Here is a 23,656-nt window from a genome sequence, read left to right as displayed (position 1 = left end):
ATCTTGTATGTGTGTGTCTATATATATATATATATATATATATATATATATATATATATATATATATATGTATGTCGTAAGGTTATGACATGCAAATGTGTGTCATTTTCCTTTATGAAATGGGCTGCAATAATATGCATTTCTATGTCATATGCACACGCAAATGTGTCATATTCCTTTATGACATGGGTGCAATGATATACGCGAGTTATTGTAATTTTTTGGGATTTCATTTTTCCCACTTGCTATCTAATAAGGAGAGACCGTCCATTACCTATAAATATTATAAAAATGACACCTAATTTTAGGGCACACAAAAATGCATGTCCTAAATTATTCAAATTTATAGAAATGACATTCTGTTTACGATACCGGTCTTTTCTATCATAAATCCACCTGTGTCTAAGATTTGTGTTATTAAAAGCCTTTATTCCAGAAATGGTTCTTCTTTTAGAATTTTGTGCTTGCATTTCCCAAGAGAATAGTTAATGACGATGGGAAAATTTTCTAGATCTCGAGGTATAAAATTCACACATTGACAAACATATATACCAAACATATACATTAAGTATATATTTATACTCATACAAATACATTGATCCGATAGAAATTAAAGGGGTTCCGAATAGAGATTAATCTGCCATGCGCCCAAAGAACAACATTTGTTGCTTTTATCAACATAGACGTATAGGAAGCTTGTAGAATAGACATTATAGGCTTGAATTTTGCAGCCGAACTCAGTGTATCCTAATATAATGCGAATTTTGGTCTCGGTTACAAGAAAAATTCATGGTCATTATTCATGTGATACACAAATTCATGATCTAGTCATGATTGTGTGTTGTGTAAAGCCATATTGAGATGAGTATGTGATACATGAATTTTGCTTGGAACACCAATAGATGAGCAATCGCTACGTGTGACATCTCGTAAAGCTAACCTATAGACTACCAAAGGAGAATGGTTCTTTTAGTGTTGTGCTTTATTTTTTTATAACAAACTTTTATGCGATATTAGCAAATTATTACATTTCTTTATCATTGGAATGATCATTGTATTTGACATGTTACATTTTGTACAATCAATTATCTTTCTTGAGTATGATATTTATTTATATTATGAGATGTAATGTTTTCTTTAATTTGAAAACTGGTAAATCAAATAAAAATATATGCTTTACTAAACATTTAAAATAATGACATGCAAAAATGCGTGTCGTCTTCCTTTATGACAGATGCTTTAACGATGGGCAATGTATGTCATAAATTCTTGTCGTAAGGTTATGACATGCAAATGTGTGTCATTTTCCTTTATGAAATGGGCTGCAATAATATGCATTTGTATGTCATATGCACACGCAAATGTGTCATATTCCTTTATGACATGGGTGCAATGATATACATTTGTATGTCTTTATGACACGCATCGCATGTCATGAAAGATAGTTCTTCTAGCAGTGTTTGCTACTTCTTGAGCTAGTGTTGTGAGCTTCCACTATAGATCCAACTGTTTTGCCTCGACCATCCATTGATGTTTACAAAATCTCCATATAAAGACATAAAGTGATCGAAAAAAGAAACGAGGGATATAGCAAAAGAGATATCGAACTATGATAACTTTGGTTGTATGAAAGAATGGACTCCGTTTTGGAGAAAAAAGATAGGCAAGCTACTATAATTTTCTCATGGACAATACAAGAAAATGTTTCAGAAAAGGACAACCACTTTTAGAATAAAGGCTTTGAATGACATAGAAACAAAGACACACGAGTAGATTTATTTACACTAAATCGGGTATTGTAAACAAAATGTCAATTCTAGTAAAATTTGAAGAATTTAGGCCACGCAATTTGTGTGTTATAAAATTTGTGTCATTTAATAATTTTTTTATGTAACACATGTTCTCTCCTGAGTAGATCTTGTGATATAAAAATTCATACTTATTGACAAACATACACATTACATATATATTTATACTCACACAAACACATTGATCCGATAGAAATTAAAGGGGTTCCGAACAGAGATTAATCCACCATGCACCCAAAGAACAACATTCGTTTCTTCTGTCAATATAGACATATAGAAAGCTTGTACAATAGACATTGTGGGCCTGAATATTGCAGGTAAACTGCCCGGTGTATCCTAATATAATGTTCATTTTGGTCTTTATAATAAGAAAAATTTATGGTCATTAATTATGTAACACACATTTTCAAGACCAGTTACGATTGTGTGTTGTATGAAGCTATAACCAGAAGGACTTCACAACCCTGATGCAACCAGAGAGACCCAAATTCTACATATGGGAACATGTGTCACTGAACAGGTCGCATGAGCAAATTGTATCTGAAAAGAAACATTAAACATATTAAAAATTACTTGTTTTAACATGAATCTTTTTACCGTCACTAAGGAAACAAGAAGTTTATGTCTAAAGATAATATGTTAGACAACATGCACATTATAAATGTAAAATCTTAATTGACAGTTCTTTTTCATATTTCATACTATTTTATAAATCTACTCAATACATATTTGTTGGGAATTAGCAATACTTGCCCTAATATATTCAGTTCTCAAATTTGTTCTTTTATTTTACTATTAATAGGACTCATATAAGCTTTGTGAAAAAGCTTTAATCACTATGAAGGTTTGTTCAGGTTTTTCGGTTTTTGATGCTTGATCTGCTTATAACAGTGACAGTATAATGCTAATTCAAAATTTAAGTTATTGCGGATGGAATGAGTTCATGAATTAAAATCACTACAAGTAGACTATTGTCAAATTTTTTGCTTTAAAGAGATCTCATACTGCCAACAGATCAGAATCTTTAGTGATATTTATGGAATAAACATGTCAAGAACTACAGATCAGATCTGCAAATTCTGTCAAGATCTCTATTTTCTCCAGACAGTATTCAGTATGAATGGAACTACATGTCAAATTTAGACTAATGGATCCGTAGTCTATACTGCATAAAATAAAATGTTGAGCAGTAATTTTTTTTGGAATTAAAACAATTAACAGAAAAAGATATTTTAATTTACCTTTCCCAGCATCCACTAGAGGGGCCTCTGGACAAACCCACAAAACCAACTCTTGAAATGTTATGAACACCTAACAGGTACCAATCTGATTCTACTAGACTGACAGCAGATCAATGTATAAGTGACAGGCAAACGACATAAACTTAAAAACACAAAAAATAGGACAAGTTTTCATGTATCAGTTGTTACCATCCATGTTTTTGTATTAAATTATTGCAGATCCTTGATAGTTTTTGGATCTAGCTAAGTGCATGATACAGGAAAAATATAAAATCGCCACATAAAAGTCCTGGTGATTATCATGACCGAAAAAGACACAGATCGATAACTTTATGAGAACAATGCATGATTTTCAGATACGTTGGAAACGATTGTGATCTACCCTCCTAATCCAGTAGTTGACTAGCTAGTTGGAACAAATAGAAAAAAAAAAATGCTTACATCGACGAAGAGATATCATCTCGATGTGTCAATTCTGGAATTAGATTCACAGGGTCGATCATGACAGCGGCTGTGAAATGGTATTGAAATGAAACTGAACATCATATATATAGTGTGGGCGTAACCCTAACCCTGATCTGTAGCAGTGTTGATTTGCATTAACCACCCCTACTATTGTACATATCTTCACATAGAGACCAATGGTTATCGAAAATGTCACTTTTTTGTTGATGATTAAAGCCGTACTTGATTTTTCTATTTTAAGAAGAATTTCATATATTTTTAAAAATCAAAATATCATATTTGTCAAATTTAATTTTTTATATCATATTTATCCTTTATAAACCATCAAAATATCATAGTTGCCCAAATCATTTTTTACAATGTTTTTAATAGCTTATAGTATTTTTTATATCTTAGAATTATTGTAATAATTAAATTTTAATCATCTTATACATACGTCTATAATAATGAAACATCTACTTTTATATTATTGGAACGTTGTTCTCTTAACAAACATAACAGTTAATCTTGTGCCCTCTCCATGAAATATATTCATTGATTGCTTAGTTTTTTTTTTTAAATATTGTAATGTTGTAGATAGAGAATATTTTAGATTACCGTTAATATTTTGATGTTTAAGAAAAGTATACACATAATATTTTAATATTTAACATGGGCATATATGATATTTTTGATGTTTAAGGTAGACATATATGATATTTTAAAATTTTATTAGGGTGAATATGATATTTAGGGCAAATTATATTTTGATGTTTAATAAGGTATATACCAAATTCTTCCTTTATTTTTAAACAGTTATTGTGTATTAATGGCCACACCATGCCTTTAACAACTCTTATTGTTTAACAATTCTTATTTGTAAATGGCCATAATACTCATTATATTTATTTTAATATTTTACCACAAAATTAATGGGTTCACGAAAAGACACCAAAAATTGGATGCTTGAAAACACATGATTTAGAAAAGTATTAAAGTATAAATTGTTACCTTCCATGTTTTGTATTAAATTATTGTGGATCTTTGCTAGCTTTTAGATCTAACTGCATGATAAAGAAAAAAAAAAGAAATCAACACATAAAAGTCCTAGTGATTATCAAGACCGAAAAAGACATGGATCGATAACTTTATGAAAGCAATGCACGATTTTCAGATATGTAGGAAACGATTGGGATATATCCTTCTAGTTGGGACATATCCTTCTAATCCAGTAGTTGAATAGATAGTTGGAAGAAATAGCAAAAAACAAACATTGCTTACATCGACAAAGAGATATCATGGGGATGTGTCGATGTTCGATTTAGATTCACAGGGTCGAGCATAACAACGGCTATGAAATCGTATTAAATGAAACTCAACATCTTGTATGTGTGTGTCTATATATATATATATATATATATATATATATATATATATATATATATATATATATATATATATATATGTATGTCGTAAGGTTATGACATGCAAATGTGTGTCATTTTCCTTTATGAAATGGGCTGCAATAATATGCATTTCTATGTCATATGCACACGCAAATGTGTCATATTCCTTTATGACATGGGTGCAATGATATACGCGAGTTATTGTAATTTTTTGGGATTTCATTTTTCCCACTTGCTATCTAATAAGGAGAGACCGTCCATTACCTATAAATATTATAAAAATGACACCTAATTTTAGGGCACACAAAAATGCATGTCCTAAATTATTCAAATTTATAGAAATGACATTCTGTTTACGATACCGGTCTTTTCTATCATAAATCCACCTGTGTCTAAGATTTGTGTTATTAAAAGCCTTTATTCCAGAAATGGTTCTTCTTTTAGAATTTTGTGCTTGCATTTCCTAAGAGAATAGTTAATGACGATGGGAAAATTTTCTAGATCTCGAGGTATAAAATTCACACATTGACAAACATATATACCAAACATATACATTAAGTATATATTTATACTCATACAAATACATTGATCCGATAGAAATTAAAGGGGTTCCGAATAGAGATTAATCTGCCATGCGCCCAAAGAACAACATTTGTTGCTTTTATCAACATAGACGTATAGGAAGCTTGTAGAATAGACATTATAGGCTTGAATTTTGCAGCCGAACTCAGTGTATCCTAATATAACGCGAATTTTGGTCTCGGTTACAAGAAAAATTCATGGTCATTATTCATGTGATACACAAATTCATGATCTAGTCATGATTGTGTGTTGTGTAAAGCCATATTGAGATGAGTATGTGATACATGAATTTTGCTTGGAACACCAATAGATGAGCAATCGCTACGTGTGACATCTCGTAAAGCTAACCTATAGACTACCAAAGGAGAATGGTTCTTTTAGTGTTGTGCTTTATTTTTTTATAACAAACTTTTATGCGATATTAGCAAATTATTACATTTCTTTATCATTGGAATGATCATTGTATTTGACATGTTACATTTTGTACAATCAATTATCTTTCTTGAGTATGATATTTATTTATATTATGAGATGTAATGTTTTCTTTAATTTGAAAACTGGTAAATCAAATAAAAATATATGCTTTACTAAACATTTAAAATAATGACATGCAAAAATGCGTGTCGTCTTCCTTTATGACAGATGCTTTAACGATGGGCAATGTATGTCATAAATTCTTGTCGTAAGGTTATGACATGCAAATGTGTGTCATTTTCCTTTATGAAATGGGCTGCAATAATATGCATTTGTATGTCATATGCACGCGCAAATGTGTCATATTCCTTTATGACATGGGTGCAATGATATACATTTGTATGTCTTTATGACACGCATCGCATGTCATGAAAGATAGTTCTTCTAGCAGTGTTTGCTACTTCTTGAGCTAGCGTTGTGAGCTTCCACTATAGATCCAACTGTTTTGCCTCGACCATCCATTGATGTTTACAAAATCTCCATATAAAGACATAAAGTGATCGAAAAAAGAAACGAGGGATATAGCAAAAGAGATATCGAACTATGATAACTTTGGTTGTATGAAAGAATGGACTCCGTTTTGGAGAAAAAAGATAGGCAAGCTACTATAATTTTCTCATGGACAATACAAGAAAATGTTTCAGAAAAGGACAACCACTTTTAGAATAAAGGCTTTGAATGACATAGAAACAAAGACACACGAGTAGATTTATTTACACTAAATCGGGTATTGTAAACAAAATGTCAATTCTAGTAAAATTTGAAGAATTTAGGCCACGCAATTTGTGTGTTATAAAATTTGTGTCATTTAATAATTTTTTTATGTAACACATGTTCTCTCCTGAGTAGATCTTGTGATATAAAAATTCATACTTATTGACAAACATACACATTACATATATATTTATACTCACACAAACACATTGATCCGATAGAAATTAAAGGGGTTCCGAACAGAGATTAATCCACCATGCACCCAAAGAACAACATTCGTTTCTTCTGTCAATATAGACATATAGAAAGCTTGTACAATAGACATTGTGGGCCTGAATATTGCAGGTAAACTGCCCGGTGTATCCTAATATAATGTTCATTTTGGTCTTTATAATAAGAAAAATTTATGGTCATTAATTATGTAACACACATTTTCAAGACCAGTTACGATTGTGTGTTGTATGAAGCTATAACCAGAAGGACTTCACAACCCTGATGCAACCAGAGAGACCCAAATTCTACATATGGGAACATGTGTCACTGAACAGGTCGCATGAGCAAATTGTATCTGAAAAGAAACATTAAACATATTAAAAATTACTTGTTTTAACATGAATCTTTTTACCGTCACTAAGGAAACAAGAAGTTTATGTCTAAAGATAATATGTTAGACAACATGCACATTATAAATGTAAAATCTTAATTGACAGTTCTTTTTCATATTTCATACTATTTTATAAATCTACTCAATACATATTTGTTGGGAATTAGCAATACTTGCCCTAATATATTCAGTTCTCAAATTTGTTCTTTTATTTTACTATTAATAGGACTCATATAAGCTTTGTGAAAAAGCTTTAATCACTATGAAGGTTTGTTCAGGTTTTTCGGTTTTTGATGCTTGATCTGCTTATAACAGTGACAGTATAATGCTAATTCAAAATTTAAGTTATTGCGGATGGAATGAGTTCATGAATTAAAATCACTACAAGTAGACTATTGTCATATTTTTTGCTTTAAAGAGATCTCATACTGCCAACAGATCAGAATCTTTAGTGATATTTATGGAATAAACATGTCAAGAACTACAGATCAGATCTGCAAATTCTGTCAAGATCTCTATTTTCTCCAGACAGTATTCAGTATGAATGGAACTACATGTCAAATTTAGACTAATGGATCCGTAATCTATACTGCATAAAATAAAATGTTGAGCAGTAATTTTTTTTGGAATTAAAACAATTAACAGAAAAAGATATTTTAATTTACCTTTCCCAGCATCCACTAGAGGGGCCTCTGGACAAACCCACAAAACCAACTCTTGAAATGTTATGAACACCTAACAGGTACCAATCTGATTCTACTAGACTGACAGCAGATCAATGTATAAGTGACAGGCAAACGACATAAACTTAAAAACACAAAAAATAGGACAAGTTTTCATGTATCAGTTGTTACCATCCATGTTTTTGTATTAAATTATTGCAGATCCTTGATAGTTTTTGGATCTAGCTAAGTGCATGATACAGGAAAAATATAAAATCGCCACATAAAAGTCCTGGTGATTATCATGACCGAAAAAGACACAGATCGATAACTTTATGAGAACAATGCATGATTTTCAGATACGTTGGAAACGATTGTGATCTACCCTCCTAATCCAGTAGTTGACTAGCTAGTTGGAACAAATAGAAAAAAAAAAATGCTTACATCGACGAAGAGATATCATCTCGATGTGTCAATTCTGGAATTAGATTCACAGGGTCGATCATGACAGCGGCTGTGAAATGGTATTGAAATGAAACTGAACATCATATATATAGTGTGGGCGTAACCCTAACCCTGATCTGTAGCAGTGTTGATTTGCATTAACCACCCCTACTATTGTACATATCTTCACATAGAGACCAATGGTTATCGAAAATGTCACTTTTTTGTTGATGATTAAAGCCGTACTTGATTTTTCTATTTTAAGAAGAATTTCATATATTTTTAAAAATCAAAATATCATATTTGTCAAATTTAATTTTTTATATCATATTTATCCTTTATAAACCATCAAAATATCATAGTTGCCCAAATCATTTTTTACAATGTTTTTAATAGCTTATAGTATTTTTTATATCTTAGAATTATTGTAATAATTAAATTTTAATCATCTTATACATACGTCTATAATAATGAAACATCTACTTTTATATTATTGGAACGTTGTTCTCTTAACAAACATAACAGTTAATCTTGTGCCCTCTCCATGAAATATATTCATTGATTGCTTAGTTTTTTTTTTAAATATTGTTATGTTGTAGATAGAGAATATTTTAGATTACCGTTAATATTTTGATGTTTAAGAAAAGTATACACATAATATTTTAATATTTAACATGGGCATATATGATATTTTTGATGTTTAAGGTAGACATATATGATATTTTAAAATTTTATTAGGGTGAATATGATATTTAGGGCAAATTATATTTTGATGTTTAATAAGGTATATACCAAATTCTTCCTTTATTTTTAAACAGTTATTGTGTATTAATGGCCACACCATGCCTTTAACAACTCTTATTGTTTAACAATTCTTATTTGTAAATGGCCATAATACTCATTATATTTATTTTAATATTTTACCACAAAATTAATGGGTTCACGAAAAGACACCAAAAATTGGATGCTTGAAAACACATGATTTAGAAAAGTATTAAAGTATAAATTGTTACCTTCCATGTTTTGTATTAAATTATTGTGGATCTTTGCTAGCTTTTAGATCTAACTGCATGATAAAGAAAAAAAAAAGAAATCAACACATAAAAGTCCTAGTGATTATCAAGACCGAAAAAGACATGGATCGATAACTTTATGAAAGCAATGCACGATTTTCAGATATGTAGGAAACGATTGGGATATATCCTTCTAGTTGGGATATATCCTTCTAATCCAGTAGTTGAATAGCTAGTTGGAAGAAATAGCAAAAAACAAACATTGCTTACATCGACGAAGAGATATCATGGGGATGTGTCGATGTTCGATTTAGATTCACAGGGTCGAGCATAACAACGGCTATGAAATCGTATTAAATGAAACTCAACATCTTGTATGTGTGTGTCTATATATATATATATATATATATATATATATATATATATATATATATATATATATGTATGTCATAAGGTTATGACATGCAAATGTGTGTCATTTTCCTTTATGAAATGGGCTGCAATAATATGCATTTCTATGTCATATGCACACGCAAATGTGTCATATTCCTTTATGACATGGGTGCAATGATATACGCGAGTTATTGTAATTTTTTGGGATTTCATTTTTCCCACTTGCTATCTAATAAGGAGAGACCGTCCATTACCTATAAATATTATAAAAATGACACCTAATTTTAGGGCACACAAAAATGCATGTCCTAAATTATTCAAATTTATAGAAATGACATTCTGTTTACGATACCGGTCTTTTCTATCATAAATCCACCTGTGTCTAAGATTTGTGTTATTAAAAGCCTTTATTCAAGAAATGGTTCTTCTTTTAGAATTTTGTGCTTGCATTTCCCAAGAGAATAGTTAATGACGATGGGAAAATTTTCTAGATCTCGAGGTATAAAATTCACACATTGACAAACATATATACCAAACATATACATTAAGTATATATTTATACTCATACAAATACATTGATCCGATAGAAATTAAAGGGGTTCCGAATAGAGATTAATCTGCCATGCGCCCAAAGAACAACATTTGTTGCTTTTATCAACATAGACGTATAGGAAGCTTGTAGAATAGACATTATAGGCTTGAATTTTGCAGCCGAACTCAGTGTATCCTAATATAATGCGAATTTTGGTCTCGGTTACAAGAAAAATTCATGGTCATTATTCATGTGATACACAAATTCATGATCTAGTCATGATTGTGTGTTGTGTAAAGCCATATTGAGATGAGTATGTGATACATGAATTTTGCTTGGAACACCAATAGATGAGCAATCGCTACGTGTGACATCTCGTAAAGCTAACCTATAGACTACCAAAGGAGAATGGTTCTTTTAGTGTTGTGCTTTATTTTTTTATAACAAACTTTTATGCGATATTAGCAAATTATTACATTTCTTTATCATTGGAATGATCATTGTATTTGACATGTTACATTTTGTACAATCAATTATCTTTCTTGAGTATGATATTTATTTATATTATGAGATGTAATGTTTTCTTTAATTTGAAAACTGGTAAATCAAATAAAAATATATGCTTTACTAAACATTTAAAATAATGACATGCAAAAATGCGTGTCGTCTTCCTTTATGACAGATGCTTTAACGATGGGCAATGTATGTCATAAATTCTTGTCGTAAGGTTATGACATGCAAATGTGTGTCATTTTCCTTTATGAAATGGGCTGCAATAATATGCATTTGTATGTCATATGCACGCGCAAATGTGTCATATTCCTTTATGACATGGGTGCAATGATATACATTTGTATGTCTTTATGACACGCATCGCATGTCATGAAAGATAGTTCTTCTAGCAGTGTTTGCTACTTCTTGAGCTAGTGTTGTGAGCTTCCACTATAGATCCAACTGTTTTGCCTCGACCATCCATTGATGTTTACAAAATCTCCATATAAAGACATAAAGTGATCGAAAAAAGAAACGAGGGATATAGCAAAAGAGATATCGAACTATGATAACTTTGGTTGTATGAAAGAATGGACTCCGTTTTGGAGAAAAAAGATAGGCAAGCTACTATAATTTTCTCATGGACAATACAAGAAAATGTTTCAGAAAAGGACAACCACTTTTAGAATAAAGGCTTTGAATGACATAGAAACAAAGACACACGAGTAGATTTATTTACACTAAATCGGGTATTGTAAACAAAATGTCAATTCTAGTAAAATTTGAAGAATTTAGGCCACGCAATTTGTGTGTTATAAAATTTGTGTCATTTAATAATTTTTTTATGTAACACATGTTCTCTCCTGAGTAGATCTTGTGATATAAAAATTCATACTTATTGACAAACATACACATTACATATATATTTATACTCACACAAACACATTGATCCGATAGAAATTAAAGGGGTTCCGAACAGAGATTAATCCACCATGCACCCAAAGAACAACATTCGTTTCTTCTGTCAATATAGACATATAGAAAGCTTGTACAATAGACATTGTGGGCCTGAATATTGCAGGTAAACTGCCCGGTGTATCCTAATATAATGTTCATTTTGGTCTTTATAATAAGAAAAATTTATGGTCATTAATTATGTAACACACATTTTCAAGACCAGTTACGATTGTGTGTTGTATGAAGCTATAACCAGAAGGACTTCACAACCCTGATGCAACCAGAGAGACCCAAATTCTACATATGGGAACATGTGTCACTGAACAGGTCGCATGAGCAAATTGTATCTGAAAAGAAACATTAAACATATTAAAAATTACTTGTTTTAACATGAATCTTTTTACCGTCACTAAGGAAACAAGAAGTTTATGTCTAAAGATAATATGTTAGACAACATGCACATTATAAATGTAAAATCTTAATTGACAGTTCTTTTTCATATTTCATACTATTTTATAAATCTACTCAATACATATTTGTTGGGAATTAGCAATACTTGCCCTAATATATTCAGTTCTCAAATTTGTTCTTTTATTTTACTATTAATAGGACTCATATAAGCTTTGTGAAAAAGCTTTAATCACTATGAAGGTTTGTTCAGGTTTTTCGGTTTTTGATGCTTGATCTGCTTATAACAGTGACAGTATAATGCTAATTCAAAATTTAAGTTATTGCGGATGGAATGAGTTCATGAATTAAAATCACTACAAGTAGACTATTGTCATATTTTTTGCTTTAAAGAGATCTCATACTGCCAACAGATCAGAATCTTTAGTGATATTTATGGAATAAACATGTCAAGAACTACAGATCAGATCTGCAAATTCTGTCAAGATCTCTATTTTCTCCAGACAGTATTCAGTATGAATGGAACTACATGTCAAATTTAGACTAATGGATCCGTAATCTATACTGCATAAAATAAAATGTTGAGCAGTAATTTTTTTTGGAATTAAAACAACTAACAGAAAAAGATATTTTAATTTACCTTTCCCAGCATCCACTAGAGGGGCCTCTGGACAAACCCACAAAACCAACTCTTGAAATGTTATGAACACCTAACAGGTACCAATCTGATTCTACTAGACTGACAGCAGATCAATGTATAAGTGACAGGCAAACGACATAAACTTAAAAACACAAAAAATAGGACAAGTTTTCATGTATCAGTTGTTACCATCCATGTTTTTGTATTAAATTATTGCAGATCCTTGATAGTTTTTGGATCTAGCTAAGTGCATGATACAGGAAAAATATAAAATCGCCACATAAAAGTCCTGGTGATTATCATGACCGAAAAAGACACAGATCGATAACTTTATGAGAACAATGCATGATTTTCAGATACGTTGGAAACGATTGTGATCTACCCTCCTAATCCAGTAGTTGACTAGCTAGTTGGAACAAATAGAAAAAAAAATGCTTACATCGACGAAGAGATATCATCTCGATGTGTCAATTCTGGAATTAGATTCACAGGGTCGATCATGACAGCGGCTGTGAAATGGTATTGAAATGAAACTGAACATCATATATATAGTGTGGGCGTAACCCTAACCCTGATCTGTAGCAGTGTTGATTTGCATTAACCACCCCTACTATTGTACATATCTTCACATAGAGACCAATGGTTATCGAAAATGTCACTTTTTTGTTGATGATTAAAGCCGTACTTGATTTTTCTATTTTAAGAAGAATTTCATATATTTTTAAAAATCAAAATATCATATTTGTCAAATTTAATTTTTTATATCATATTTATCCTTTATAAACCATCAAAATATCATAGTTGCCCAAATCATTTTTTACAATGTTTTTAATAGCTTATAGTATTTTTTATATCTTAGAATTATTGTAATAATTAAATTTTAATCATCTTATACATACGTCTATAATAATGAAACATCTACTTTTATATTATTGGAACGTTGTTCTCTTAACAAACATAACAGTTAATCTTGTGCCCTCTCCATGAAATATATTCATTGATTGCTTAGTTTTTTTTTTTAAATATTGTTATGTTGTAGATAGAGAATATTTTAGATTACCGTTAATATTTTGATGTTTAAGAAAAGTATACACATAATATTTTAATATTTAACATGGGCATATATGATATTTTTGATGTTTAAGGTAGACATATATGATATTTTAAAATTTTATTAGGGTGAATATGATATTTAGGGCAAATTATATTTTGATGTTTAATAAGGTATATACCAAATTCTTCCTTTATTTTTAAACAGTTATTGTGTATTAATGGCCACACCATGCCTTTAACAACTCTTATTGTTTAACAATTCTTATTTGTAAATGGCCATAATACTCATTATATTTATTTTAATATTTTACCACAAAATTAATGGGTTCACGAAAAGACACCAAAAATTGGATGCTTGAAAACACATGATTTAGAAAAGTATTAAAGTATAAATTGTTACCTTCCATGTTTTGTATTAAATTATTGTGGATCTTTGCTAGCTTTTAGATCTAACTGCATGATAAAGAAAAAAAAAAAAAGAAATCAACACATAAAAGTCCTAGTGATTATCAAGACCGAAAAAGACATGGATCGATAACTTTATGAAAGCAATGCACGATTTTCAGATATGTAGGAAACGATTGGGATATATCCTTCTAGTTGGGACATATCCTTCTAATCCAGTAGTTGAATAGCTAGTTGGAAGAAATAGCAAAAAACAAACATTGCTTACATCGACAAAGAGATATCATGGGGATGTGTCGATGTTCGATTTAGATTCACAGGGTCGAGCATAACAACGGCTATGAAATCGTATTAAATGAAACTCAACATCTTGTATGTGTGTGTCTATATATATATATATATATATATATATATATATATATATATATATATATATATATATATGTATGTATGTCGTAAGGTTATGACATGCAAATGTGTGTCATTTTCCTTTATGAAATGGGCTGCAATAATATGCATTTCTATGTCATATGCACACGCAAATGTGTCATATTCCTTTATGACATGGGTGCAATGATATACGCGAGTTATTGTAATTTTTTGGGATTTCATTTTTCCCACTTGCTATCTAATAAGGAGAGACCGTCCATTACCTATAAATATTATAAAAATGACACCTAATTTTAGGGCACACAAAAATGCATGTCCTAAATTATTCAAATTTATAGAAATGACATTCTGTTTACGATACCGGTCTTTTCTATCATAAATCCACCTGTGTCTAAGATTTGTGTTATTAAAAGCCTTTATTCCAGAAATGGTTCTTCTTTTAGAATTTTGTGCTTGCATTTCCCAAGAGAATAGTTAATGACGATGGGAAAATTTTCTAGATCTCGAGGTATAAAATTCACACATTGACAAACATATATACCAAACATATACATTAAGTATATATTTATACTCATACAAATACATTGATCCGATAGAAATTAAAGGGGTTCCGAATAGAGATTAATCTGCCATGCGCCCAAAGAACAACATTTGTTGCTTTTATCAACATAGACGTATAGGAAGCTTGTAGAATAGACATTATAGGCTTGAATTTTGCAGCCGAACTCAGTGTATCCTAATATAACGCGAATTTTGGTCTCGGTTACAAGAAAAATTCATGGTCATTATTCATGTGATACACAAATTCATGATCTAGTCATGATTGTGTGTTGTGTAAAGCCATATTGAGATGAGTATGTGATACATGAATTTTGCTTGGAACACCAATAGATGAGCAATCGCTACGTGTGACATCTCGTAAAGCTAACCTATAGACTACCAAAGGAGAATGGTTCTTTTAGTGTTGTGCTTTATTTTTTTATAACAAACTTTTATGCGATATTAGCAAATTATTACATTTCTTTATCATTGGAATGATCATTGTATTTGACATGTTACATTTTGTACAATCAATTATCTTTCTTGAGTATGATATTTATTTATATTATGAGATGTAATGTTTTCTTTAATTTGAAAACTGGTAAATCAAATAAAAATATATGCTTTACTAAACATTTAAAATAATGACATGCAAAAATGCGTGTCGTCTTCCTTTATGACAGATGCTTTAACGATGGGCAATGTATGTCATAAATTCTTGTCGTAAGGTTATGACATGCAAATGTGTGTCATTTTCCTTTATGAAATGGGCTGCAATAATATGCATTTGTATGTCATATGCACGCGCAAATGTGTCATATTCCTTTATGACATGGGTGCAATGATATACATTTGTATGTCTTTATGACACGCATCGCATGTCATGAAAGATAGTTCTTCTAGCAGTGTTTGCTACTTCTTGAGCTAGCGTTGTGAGCTTCCACTATAGATCCAACTGTTTTGCCTCGACCATCCATTGATGTTTACAAAATCTCCATATAAAGACATAAAGTGATCGAAAAAAGAAACGAGGGACATAGCAAAAGAGATATCGAACTATGATAACTTTGGTTGTATGAAAGAATGGACTCCGTTTTGGAGAAAAAAGATAGGCAAGCTACTATAATTTTCTCATGGACAATACAAGAAAATGTTTCAGAAAAGGACAACCACTTTTAGAATAAAGGCTTTGAATGACATAGAAACAAAGACACACGAGTAGATTTATTTACACTAAATCGGGTATTGTAAACAAAATGTCAATTCTAGTAAAATTTGAAGAATTTAGGCCACGCAATTTGTGTGTTATAAAATTTGTGTCATTTAATAATTTTTTTATGTAACACATGTTCTCTCCTGAGTAGATCTTGTGATATAAAAATTCATACTTATTGACAAACATACACATTACATATATATTTATACTCACACAAACACATTGATCCGATAGAAATTAAAGGGGTTCCGAACAGAGATTAATCCACCATGCACCCAAAGAACAACATTCGTTTCTTCTGTCAATATAGACATATAGAAAGCTTGTACAATAGACATTGTGGGCCTGAATATTGCAGGTAAACTGCCCGGTGTATCCTAATATAATGTTCATTTTGGTCTTTATAATAAGAAAAATTTATGGTCATTAATTATGTAACACACATTTTCAAGACCAGTTACGATTGTGTGTTGTATGAAGCTATAACCAGAAGGACTTCACAACCCTGATGCAACCAGAGAGACCCAAATTCTACATATGGGAACATGTGTCACTGAACAGGTCGCATGAGCAAATTGTATCTGAAAAGAAACATTAAACATATTAAAAATTACTTGTTTTAACATGAATCTTTTTACCGTCACTAAGGAAACAAGAAGTTTATGTCTAAAGATAATATGTTAGACAACATGCACATTATAAATGTAAAATCTTAATTGACAGTTCTTTTTCATATTTCATACTATTTTATAAATCTACTCAATACATATTTGTTGGGAATTAGCAATACTTGCCCTAATATATTCAGTTCTCAAATTTGTTCTTTTATTTTACTATTAATAGGACTCATATAAGCTTTGTGAAAAAGCTTTAATCACTATGAAGGTTTGTTCAGGTTTTTCGGTTTTTGATGCTTGATCTGCTTATAACAGTGACAGTATAATGCTAATTCAAAATTTAAGTTATTGCGGATGGAATGAGTTCATGAATTAAAATCACTACAAGTAGACTATTGTCATATTTTTTGCTTTAAAGAGATCTCATACTGCCAACAGATCAGAATCTTTAGTGATATTTATGGAATAAACATGTCAAGAACTACAGATCAGATCTGCAAATTCTGTCAAGATCTCTATTTTCTCCAGACAGTATTCAGTATGAATGGAACTACATGTCAAATTTAGACTAATGGATCCGTAATCTATACTGCATAAAATAAAATGTTGAGCAGTAATTTTTTTTGGAATTAAAACAATTAACAGAAAAAGATATTTTAATTTACCTTTCCCAGCATCCACTAGAGGGGCCTCTGGACAAACCCACAAAACCAACTCTTGAAATGTTATGAACACCTAACAGGTACCAATCTGATTCTACTAGACTGACAGCAGATCAATGTATAAGTGACAGGCAAACGACATAAACTTAAAAACACAAAAAATAGGACAAGTTTTCATGTATCAGTTGTTACCATCCATGTTTTTGTATTAAATTATTGCAGATCCTTGATAGTTTTTGGATCTAGCTAAGTGCATGATACAGGAAAAATATAAAATCGCCACATAAAAGTCCTGGTGATTATCATGACCGAAAAAGACACAGATCGATAACTTTATGAGAACAATGCATGATTTTCAGATACGTTGGAAACGATTGTGATCTACCCTCCTAATCCAGTAGTTGACTAGCTAGTTGGAACAAATAGAAAAAAAAATGCTTACATCGACGAAGAGATATCATCTCGATGTGTCAATTCTGGAATTAGATTCACAGGGTCGATCATGACAGCGGCTGTGAAATGGTATTGAAATGAAACTGAACATCATATATATAGTGTGGGCGTAACCCTAACCCTGATCTGTAGCAGTGTTGATTTGCATTAACCACCCCTACTATTGTACATATCTTCACATAGAGACCAATGGTTATCGAAAATGTCACTTTTTTGTTGATGATTAAAGCCGTACTTGATTTTTCTATTTTAAGAAGAATTTCATATATTTTTAAAAATCAAAATATCATATTTGTCAAATTTAATTTTTTATATCATATTTATCCTTTATAAACCATCAAAATATCATAGTTGCCCAAATCATTTTTTACAATGTTTTTAATAGCTTATAGTATTTTTTATATCTTAGAATTATTGTAATAATTAAATTTTAATCATCTTATACATACGTCTATAATAATGAAACATCTACTTTTATATTATTGGAACGTTGTTCTCTTAACAAACATAACAGTTAATCTTGTGCCCTCTCCATGAAATATATTCATTGATTGCTTAGTTTTTTTTTTTAAATATTGTTATGTTGTAGATAGAGAATATTTTAGATTACCGTTAATATTTTGATGTTTAAGAAAAGTATACACATAATATTTTAATATTTAACATGGGCATATATGATATTTTTGATGTTTAAGGTAGACATATATGATATTTTAAAATTTTATTAGGGTGAATATGATATTTAGGGCAAATTATATTTTGATGTTTAATAAGGTATATACCAAATTCTTCCTTTATTTTTAAACAGTTATTGTGTATTAATGGCCACACCATGCCTTTAACAACTCTTATTGTTTAACAATTCTTATTTGTAAATGGCCATAATACTCATTATATTTATTTTAATATTTTACCACAAAATTAATGGGTTCACGAAAAGACACCAAAAATTGGATGCTTGAAAACACATGATTTAGAAAAGTATTAAAGTATAAATTGTTACCTTCCATGTTTTGTATTAAATTATTGTGGATCTTTGCTAGCTTTTAGATCTAACTGCATGATAAAGAAAAAAAAAAGAAATCAACACATAAAAGTCCTAGTGATTATCAAGACCGAAAAAGACATGGATCGATAACTTTATGAAAGCAATGCACGATTTTCAGATATGTAGGAAACGATTGGGATATATCCTTCTAGTTGGGATATATCCTTCTAATCCAGTAGTTGAATAGCTAGTTGGAAGAAATAGCAAAAAACAAACATTGCTTACATCGACGAAGAGATATCATGGGGATGTGTCGATGTTCGATTTAGATTCACAGGGTCGAGCATAACAACGGCTATGAAATCGTATTAAATGAAACTCAACATCTTGTATGTGTGTGTCTATATATATATATATATATATATATATATATATATATATATATATATATATATATATATATATGTATGTCGTAAGGTTATGACATGCAAATGTGTGTCATTTTCCTTTATGAAATGGGCTGCAATAATATGCATTTCTATGTCATATGCACACGCAAATGTGTCATATTCCTTTATGACATGGGTGCAATGATATACGCGAGTTATTGTAATTTTTTGGGATTTCATTTTTCCCACTTGCTATCTAATAAGGAGAGACCGTCCATTACCTATAAATATTATAAAAATGACACCTAATTTTAGGGCACACAAAAATGCATGTCCTAAATTATTCAAATTTATAGAAATGACATTCTGTTTACGATACCGGTCTTTTCTATCATAAATCCACCTGTGTCTAAGATTTGTGTTATTAAAAGCCTTTATTCAAGAAATGGTTCTTCTTTTAGAATTTTGTGCTTGCATTTCCCAAGAGAATAGTTAATGACGATGGGAAAATTTTCTAGATCTCGAGGTATAAAATTCACACATTGACAAACATATATACCAAACATATACATTAAGTATATATTTATACTCATACAAATACATTGATCCGATAGAAATTAAAGGGGTTCCGAATAGAGATTAATCTGCCATGCGCCCAAAGAACAACATTTGTTGCTTTTATCAACATAGACGTATAGGAAGCTTGTAGAATAGACATTATAGGCTTGAATTTTGCAGCCGAACTCAGTGTATCCTAATATAATGCGAATTTTGGTCTCGGTTACAAGAAAAATTCATGGTCATTATTCATGTGATACACAAATTCATGATCTAGTCATGATTGTGTGTTGTGTAAAGCCATATTGAGATGAGTATGTGATACATGAATTTTGCTTGGAACACCAATAGATGAGCAATCGCTACGTGTGACATCTCGTAAAGCTAACCTATAGACTACCAAAGGAGAATGGTTCTTTTAGTGTTGTGCTTTATTTTTTTATAACAAACTTTTATGCGATATTAGCAAATTATTACATTTCTTTATCATTGGAATGATCATTGTATTTGACATGTTACATTTTGTACAATCAATTATCTTTCTTGAGTATGATATTTATTTATATTATGAGATGTAATGTTTTCTTTAATTTGAAAACTGGTAAATCAAATAAAAATATATGCTTTACTAAACATTTAAAATAATGACATGCAAAAATGCGTGTCGTCTTCCTTTATGACAGATGCTTTAACGATGGGCAATGTATGTCATAAATTCTTGTCGTAAGGTTATGACATGCAAATGTGTGTCATTTTCCTTTATGAAATGGGCTGCAATAATATGCATTTGTATGTCATATGCACGCGCAAATGTGTCATATTCCTTTATGACATGGGTGCAATGATATACATTTGTATGTCTTTATGACACGCATCGCATGTCATGAAAGATAGTTCTTCTAGCAGTGTTTGCTACTTCTTGAGCTAGTGTTGTGAGCTTCCACTATAGATCCAACTGTTTTGCCTCGACCATCCATTGATGTTTACAAAATCTCCATATAAAGACATAAAGTGATCGAAAAAAGAAACGAGGGATATAGCAAAAGAGATATCGAACTATGATAACTTTGGTTGTATGAAAGAATGGACTCCGTTTTGGAGAAAAAAGATAGGCAAGCTACTATAATTTTCTCATGGACAATACAAGAAAATGTTTCAGAAAAGGACAACCACTTTTAGAATAAAGGCTTTGAATGACATAGAAACAAAGACACACGAGTAGATTTATTTACACTAAATCGGGTATTGTAAACAAAATGTCAATTCTAGTAAAATTTGAAGAATTTAGGCCACGCAATTTGTGTGTTATAAAATTTGTGTCATTTAATAATTTTTTTATGTAACACATGTTCTCTCCTGAGTAGATCTTGTGATATAAAAATTCATACTTATTGACAAACATACACATTACATATATATTTATACTCACACAAACACATTGATCCGATAGAAATTAAAGGGGTTCCGAACAGAGATTAATCCACCATGCACCCAAAGAACAACATTCGTTTCTTCTGTCAATATAGACATATAGAAAGCTTGTACAATAGACATTGTGGGCCTGAATATTGCAGGTAAACTGCCCGGTGTATCCTAATATAATGTTCATTTTGGTCTTTATAATAAGAAAAATTTATGGTCATTAATTATGTAACACACATTTTCAAGACCAGTTACGATTGTGTGTTGTATGAAGCTATAACCAGAAGGACTTCACAACCCTGATGCAACCAGAGAGACCCAAATTCTACATATGGGAACATGTGTCACTGAACAGGTCGCATGAGCAAATTGTATCTGAAAAGAAACATTAAACATATTAAAAATTACTTGTTTTAACATGAATCTTTTTACCGTCACTAAGGAAACAAGAAGTTTATGTCTAAAGATAATATGTTAGACAACATGCACATTATAAATGTAAAATCTTAATTGACAGTTCTTTTTCATATTTCATACTATTTTATAAATCTACTCAATACATATTTGTTGGGAATTAGCAATACTTGCCCTAATATATTCAGTTCTCAAATTTGTTCTTTTATTTTACTATTAATAGGACTCATATAAGCTTTGTGAAAAAGCTTTAATCACTATGAAGGTTTGTTCAGGTTTTTCGGTTTTTGATGCTTGATCTGCTTATAACAGTGACAGTATAATGCTAATTCAAAATTTAAGTTATTGCGGATGGAATGAGTTCATGAATTAAAATCACTACAAGTAGACTATTGTCATATTTTTTGCTTTAAAGAGATCTCATACTGCCAACAGATCAGAATCTTTAGTGATATTTATGGAATAAACATGTCAAGAACTACAGATCAGATCTGCAAATTCTGTCAAGATCTCTATTTTCTCCAGACAGTATTCAGTATGAATGGAACTACATGTCAAATTTAGACTAATGGATCCGTAATCTATACTGCATAAAATAAAATGTTGAGCAGTAATTTTTTTTGGAATTAAAACAATTAACAGAAAAAGATATTTTAATTTACCTTTCCCAGCATCCACTAGAGGGGCCTCTGGACAAACCCACAAAACCAACTCTTGAAATGTTATGAACACCTAACAGGTACCAATCTGATTCTACTAGACTGACAGCAGATCAATGTATAAGTGACAGGCAAACGACATAAACTTAAAAACACAAAAAATAGGACAAGTTTTCATGTATCAGTTGTTACCATCCATGTTTTTGTATTAAATTATTGCAGATCCTTGATAGTTTTTGGATCTAGCTAAGTGCATGATACAGGAAAAATATAAAATCGCCACATAAAAGTCCTGGTGATTATCATGACCGAAAAAGACACAGATCGATAACTTTATGAGAACAATGCATGATTTTCAGATACGTTGGAAACGATTGTGATCTACCCTCCTAATCCAGTAGTTGACTAGCTAGTTGGAACAAATAGAAAAAAAAATGCTTACATCGACGAAGAGATATCATCTCGATGTGTCAATTCTGGAATTAGATTCACAGGGTCGATCATGACAGCGGCTGTGAAATGGTATTGAAATGAAACTGAACATCATATATATAGTGTGGGCGTAACCCTAACCCTGATCTGTAGCAGTGTTGATTTGCATTAACCACCCCTACTATTGTACATATCTTCACATAGAGACCAATGGTTATCGAAAATGTCACTTTTTTGTTGATGATTAAAGCCGTACTTGATTTTTCTATTTTAAGAAGAATTTCATATATTTTTAAAAATCAAAATATCATATTTGTCAAATTTAATTTTTTATATCATATTTATCCTTTATAAACCATCAAAATATCATAGTTGCCCAAATCATTTTTTACAATGTTTTTAATAGCTTATAGTATTTTTTATATCTTAGAATTATTGTAATAATTAAATTTTAATCATCTTATACATACGTCTATAATAATGAAACATCTACTTTTATATTATTGGAACGTTGTTCTCTTAACAAACATAACAGTTAATCTTGTGCCCTCTCCATGAAATATATTCATTGATTGCTTAGTTTTTTTTTTTAAATATTGTTATGTTGTAGATAGAGAATATTTTAGATTACCGTTAATATTTTG

At 30.6% G+C, this 23,656-nt stretch overlaps 5 long non-coding RNA genes across 5 annotated transcripts; all 5 read right to left on the bottom strand.

The window, feature by feature from the left end:
- Nucleotides 1-1,981: 1,981 nt before the first annotated feature.
- On the bottom strand, nucleotides 1,982-3,562 carry LOC145051255 (uncharacterized). Its single transcript, XR_013683490.1, has 3 exons — nucleotides 3,491-3,562; nucleotides 3,050-3,148; nucleotides 1,982-2,348 (listed from the first exon to the last, which is right to left on the bottom strand). It is a non-coding gene; the product is annotated as an uncharacterized LOC145051255 (long non-coding RNA).
- Nucleotides 3,563-6,870: 3,308 nt separating this feature from the next.
- On the bottom strand, nucleotides 6,871-8,451 carry LOC145051254 (uncharacterized). The gene is made up of 3 exons (XR_013683489.1): nucleotides 8,380-8,451; nucleotides 7,939-8,037; nucleotides 6,871-7,237 (listed from the first exon to the last, which is right to left on the bottom strand). It is a non-coding gene; the product is annotated as an uncharacterized LOC145051254 (long non-coding RNA).
- Nucleotides 8,452-11,746: 3,295 nt separating this feature from the next.
- Nucleotides 11,747-13,325, bottom strand: LOC145051253 (uncharacterized). The gene is made up of 3 exons (XR_013683488.1): nucleotides 13,254-13,325; nucleotides 12,815-12,913; nucleotides 11,747-12,113 (listed from the first exon to the last, which is right to left on the bottom strand). It is a non-coding gene; the product is annotated as an uncharacterized LOC145051253 (long non-coding RNA).
- Nucleotides 13,326-16,632: 3,307 nt separating this feature from the next.
- Nucleotides 16,633-18,211, bottom strand: LOC145051252 (uncharacterized). Its single transcript, XR_013683487.1, has 3 exons — nucleotides 18,140-18,211; nucleotides 17,701-17,799; nucleotides 16,633-16,999 (listed from the first exon to the last, which is right to left on the bottom strand). It is a non-coding gene; the product is annotated as an uncharacterized LOC145051252 (long non-coding RNA).
- Nucleotides 18,212-21,515: 3,304 nt separating this feature from the next.
- LOC145051251 (uncharacterized) lies at nucleotides 21,516-23,094 on the bottom strand. The gene is made up of 3 exons (XR_013683486.1): nucleotides 23,023-23,094; nucleotides 22,584-22,682; nucleotides 21,516-21,882 (listed from the first exon to the last, which is right to left on the bottom strand). It is a non-coding gene; the product is annotated as an uncharacterized LOC145051251 (long non-coding RNA).
- Nucleotides 23,095-23,656: the final 562 nt, after the last annotated feature.

Source organism: Lactuca serriola, chromosome 5 (genome assembly GCF_051521515.1).
Source record: "Lactuca serriola cultivar US96UC23 chromosome 5, Lser_US96UC23_V15, whole genome shotgun sequence".
NCBI lineage: Eukaryota > Viridiplantae > Streptophyta > Magnoliopsida > Asterales > Asteraceae > Lactuca > Lactuca serriola.
The sequence above is the reverse complement of the archived record's forward strand: the minus strand, read 5'-3'. Positions and strand labels throughout refer to the sequence as shown.